Source organism: Haliotis asinina, chromosome 14 (genome assembly GCF_037392515.1).
Source record: "Haliotis asinina isolate JCU_RB_2024 chromosome 14, JCU_Hal_asi_v2, whole genome shotgun sequence".
Lineage (NCBI taxonomy): Eukaryota > Metazoa > Mollusca > Gastropoda > Lepetellida > Haliotidae > Haliotis > Haliotis asinina.
The window spans coordinates 45,339,017-45,345,032 of NC_090293.1; positions in this window are offsets into that span (position 1 = coordinate 45,339,017).

Here is a 6,016-nt window from a genome sequence, read left to right on the forward strand (position 1 = left end):
CAAGCATGGGTTGCTGAAGGCCTATTCTACCCTGGGCATTCACTGGTCCCATATCTGGTGTCCCCTCCTGTGATAGTGTTGGAATATTGCTGAAAGCAGCACACACCATACTCAATCAATCAATCAATCAATCAATCAATCAACCAATCAACCAATCAATCAACCAATCAGTTGTTAGTGTGGCAGCTTTATGAACTAAACCTGTGAATAAACTTATGATTGAATTCAAATATACGTCACTCTTGGTGAGTTGCCTATTTATGGGAGCATCAATCCTATACACACTGAAAAATGTGCCAGGTGTTTCTGTATGTATTTGTATTGTTGAAAAGGTTAAATGAAAACTGTAACACTGATTTAATCATTTAATGGTTATGTCAAACAAATGACTGTTCAAAACTGCATTTCTGGCATACCCCGGCATGATTTTTGTTGGAATATTGCTAAAAGCTGTGTAAAGCCATATTCACTCAATCAAACTGAGAATTCAGTCATTCAGATTGTGCTATTGCTTATCACTGTATGGATTAATGAAATGACCTCTTATATCAGAACATGTTTAAATATCCACTCAATCCAAATGCCTCAAGATATAATTCATTCAAGTATGTAATTTAATTCATCATTAACTTTGTCAGATAGTAGCAATTCACAGTGATTGCAGTATCTATAGCTAGCAGTATTATGTTTGTGGTTTAATGCCAAAATAGCCTGTATTCAAGCAATATGTTGTCCGACTGTAAATCATCGAGTCTCGACAAGGCAATCCAGTGATCAAGAGCATGAGCATTGATCTAGGCATTAGGGATATGACCATCCTGAACCTGTTAGTTGCCTCTTGCAACAAGCACGAGTCACTGAAGACCAATTCATGTGTCCAATATATCTGTATAACAGCTCACCCTTACTAACTTGCAGGTGCAAGAAGAGTGAAAGAATAGCTTGAGCAGACTGTTACCCTGTACTGTGTGTGAGAGGCACAGACTGTTACCCTGTACTGTGTGTGAGAGGCACAGACTGTTACCCTGTACTGTGTGTGAGAGGCACAGACTGTTACCATGTACTGTGTGTGAGAGGCACAGACTGTTACCCTGTACTGTGTGTGAGAGGCACGCTGTGTGTGAGAGGCACAGACTGTTACCCTGTACTGTGTGTGAGAGGCACAGACTGTTACCCTGTACTGTGTGTGAGACGTAGACTGTTGCCCTGTGAGATGAAGACACTGTTAAAGGAAGAAGTGGCAGAGGGAAGTTAAATATAGTCATAAAGCATAAACTGGCCATATACAGATATCGCTTGATTCCAGGCATGAGCCGTATGAACATACATTTAACCAGTCAACAAACAATTTTACACTCGTGTGTTATTGGTCATCTTTAGTGGTGGCATAGCTTATAATGAGACATAAATATTTTGCAGAATATTGCTAATTTCCTGATTGTTCCTAGTTTGTTTGAGCGAAAAAGCTGGTTCATTTTGTACATATTTGGGTTTCTACAGAAATATGTTTTGTTTTCTTTCTTGGGTCAAAGTAGAGCAGATAAACAACAAGTGAAATTCATCTCCAATATCGTTGGTATTACAGAGAGTACATAATCTTTCATTCCTGGGGGTTTTAGTCCATCCTCCGGTTTCTACTGGAAGATAATGGTTTGCGGTTCTGAAATTAAGTAACGCCCTCCGATTATTATGATGTAATAAATTCAGATAGGCTTCATATTTGAATTAAGAGTTTTTAAGGATATTATACATAGCGCCTCTTGAAGAGTGTGTGAAATCCAGGTCTGTATAGTGATGTCTTTCAGTCTGTTTACTACAAGTGCTTTAAGACGATTTTTATTTGGACATGCCTGTGTAGTCCAAATGTAGCTCGTTCCAATTTTGTCATAAGTGTCCTTAATACAGACAATTCATTTATAGCTAGATATATTACGGGTTGTAGCATTATATAGTAATTTATAGACTTGGAGGGAAAATTTAGAGGCCTTTCCTGAAACGAGTGTTCCCCAAAAGAGAAATATTCGTGATTTAATTTCAATTTCCATCGGATGTCTAATCAGTTCTCCATAAACTAAGAATGAGGGCGTGCTTTTCTTTAATGAGAGTTCCTTTAGAAATGTTTGATGAATATTTTCTCCCCACGAATTATTACTGAAGCCCCTCAATTCACACCCATAAAGGAGAACAGGCGCAACTAAACAATCGAATAATCGTAACTGACAATCACAAGACAACTTAAGTAATCTGAAAAATACATAGCTTCGGTGGCCTACTCAGCTAGATTCTTTTTAATTAAGGTGAGCGTATTTTTTTGGCATTGTGATTCCTAGGTATTTATAAGACGGCACGTTCTCTATCCCAATCATACACCTTCATTTGAATAAACCGTCCTATTTACAGACACAAAGAACCGTTAGCAACGACGGTAGCTATGGCACGTTACGTGAGATCTCCCGCCTTAATAGAGTTAGCCAGTCAGCGTTACAATACAGTATTTTACGACACTTCGCTGAATATAAGGTACTTTCATTCTGTTAAAGTGGTGTGCGTGTGCGTGTGCGTGTGCGTGTGCGTGTGCGTGTGCATGTGTGTTGGATTGCTAGATGAATGCCGTATAGTGCACGTGATGATAACGTTCGTTTGATAATTCCCCAGATAGATTCATGGCTTTGTGTGCATTTCTGTCACGGGGGTGACATGGTTTTGCAGCAACACCTGATTACACGTTTGGATAAATGAGGGCTTCTTATCGATATATTCGAGGGTTCGATAGACCGTATTTGTGGTAACATTCTACCTACAATCAGGAATTCAAGTCAGAAGGCTGCTCAAGTCAGAAGATCAGAAGATTATTTTCCTAAGCTTGCTATCCAACGACATCTGTGGACCCTTGACGACACCGCATCTATTCACATGTGTGCCCAGTTGAAAATTACTTCGGTATATTTAATACAGTTACACAAAACGATAGCTTTGCTTTTATATATCAGTCTAAGTAAACTTAGTTTTCGGTATTATTCGCTACTTTGACTGTGTTTATATAAAGTTATGCATAATATATCAAATATACATGTGTCAGTGATTGCTGAAGTAAGTTGGAAAGTATAATGTGTAGTATTTCTGTACATGTACTATCTTTACTCGTATATTTGATTTATGTAATCTCAAGGTTTAGGCAGTTGATCTACAGATAATGGATTAGAAACCTGTTCTCATTCTCAAGAACCACATTTACGTTCTCCACTCTCTCGTTCTGAATTGCCCTAAGCGACGAAGATGATATATTTTTCAATTGCGGCAAAACTGAAACATTAACATGTTATTACACATGAACCCTGAACATAATGGAAAACAGTGTTTATAATGTAAAACAATTAATCAGACCTTACAGCAGATGGAATGAGGTGGTAAGATATTGGCCTGTATATCTCGATGCCTCGACAGTGAAGAGTCACATTGGACAGGTAAGTTTGGGCAGCAAACTAAATTCTTGAAGGGGTTCACCAATGTTCCTACAATGTTCCTATGTGGGAGACGACCACGAGTCTCCGACGTGACAAGCCAAAACTCTCTCTCTCTCTCTCACGCACGCACGCACACGCGCGCATGCACACACACGCACGCACGCACGCACACACACATACACACACTCTCTCTCTCTCTCTTTCCACCCCCCTCTCTCCTTGCGCTGCCGCTGTTATGATTGTTATCGTTATTGTTAATATATCAAAAAGAATATTGATTGTCAATATGTGGTCATACATATCAGTAATGACTAATTTAGCCCCAGGACCGCTCATAAATGCCTCACAAGAACTGTTTAGTTCATACATGCCTGCCCACTGATTATATGAATGACAGATGTCGATCTCTACTGAAAAACAGGCCATGCACTGTCAAAGGCCATCCACTGTATCACTGGGTTAGTGGAGTAATTTGACAAGCGTACGTATCGATGGAATGTGGAAAGAAGGAGACAGACCTGGATGGCTGTCTGAATAACAATGAACTTCGTCATCAAATTCGAAAGTTGTTAACGTTTTCTATACACCGAAACCACATATTTCCTAGGCCATATCCTGTAGAATATCGTCACACATTCAACGTATCAACATATCTTTGAATAAACGCTTCATCAGAAAAGGCATCATAAATCCATTCTTGACCTTTTGATGTCTAACGCCGTAACCAGCATTATTAAGGCTCTCTGGCGGCTGTCTGGAAATAATCGGACAGGCAATCCAGTGATCAATATCATGAGCATGGAATTGGGACACGATGACAGGTGTCAACCACGTCAGTCTGCTTGGCCACCAGATTTAGATAGCAGACGGGCACAGATCTTTAAGATAATAATTAAGCAATAGTTTACATGTTACTCTGTAGAAAATATACATAAAAAGAACACGTTGCCCATCTCGTCCTTCTGGCCTCGTTAACGCGACCTGCCTCTTTACTGGTATTGATTTGTTGTTTAACGCCACACAAAACATTTTGTCTCAGTCTTAAGCATCTCCTATCGTGTATTATATGTTCGTATAAATAATTCTGCTGCAGAAAGAGCATGCCAATTTCATTCTTGATAAAAGAGATGTGTACAGTTAAAGAACGCAAAACTTTCGAATATTCTATTTATGCCGCCAACAAATTTGAACAACTATTTTTGACCCGAGTCTTTGTGTATTTTATAGAGAGATATTCCAGTTATATAGTGGTACTCTATCAAAAGTCGAGTGTCGACCAGAATATCCAGTGCTTGACATCACAAATATAGATCTAAACATCCAAGGTGATATCAATTAACATTGGCCAAATGATCCCGTCAGACGCCTCTTTAATGTTTTAGAAGTGTTCAGACATAGCAGTTAAGTTTACGTCTGCAGCGTAAAAGACAAGAAAGGCAAAAATATATTATGAGAACGAACCCAGCCAACGAGCAAGGCAACTTTTCAAATTAAGGCGCCACGGCTGACTTCACATGTTAAATAATCTCATCATTTCAAAGAACAGGTTCTGAATAACAAGATTGGTTGAAGACCTTAAAACCCCTTTACAATTACAATTTCAATTACCCCTTGCGTAAAATAATTTATGTCAGTTCGTACAGTTCCCGTTGTTGATGTTAAGTGTAGTCACAAACACGTCGGGACGTTGAGGGTTAGACAGGATCTCTTGTAACACGCATCCATGTTAAGAGTAGTCACAAACACGTCGGGACGTTGAGGGTTAGACAGGATCTCTTGTAACACGCATCCATGTGAAGAGTAGTCACAAACACGTCGGGACGTTGAGGGTTAGACAGAGTCTCTTGTAACGCGCATCCATGTCAAGAGTAGTCACAAACACGTCGGGACGTTGAGGGTTAGACAGGGTCTATTGTAACACGCATCCATGTGAAGAGTAGTCACAAACACGTCGGGACGTTGAGGGTTAGACAGGATCTCTTGTAACACGCATCCATGTGAAGAGTAGTCACAAACACGTCGGGACGTTGAGGGTTAGACAGGGTCTCTTGTAACGCGCATCCATGTCAAGAGTAGTCACAAACACGTCGGGACGTTGAGGGTTAGACAGGGTCTCTTGTAACACGCATCCATGTTAAGTGTAGTGACAAACACGTCGGGACGTTGAGAGTTAGACAGGGTCTATTGTAACACGCATCCGTGCTAAGTGTAGTCACAAACACGTCGGGACGTTGAGGGTTAGACAGGGTCTCTTGTAACACGCATCCATGTCAAGAGTAGTCACAAACACGTCGGGACGTTGAGGGTTAGACAGGGTCTATTGTAACACGCATCCATGTGAAGAGTAGTCACAAACACGTCGGGACGTTGAGGGTTAGACAGGATCTCTTGTAACACGCATCCATGTCAAGAGTAGTCACAAACACGTCGGGACGTTGAGGGTTAGACAGGGTCTCTTGTAACGCGCATCCATGTCAAGAGTAGTCACAAACACGTCGGGACGTTGAGGGTTAGACAGGGTCTATTGTAACACGCATCCATGTGAAGAGTAG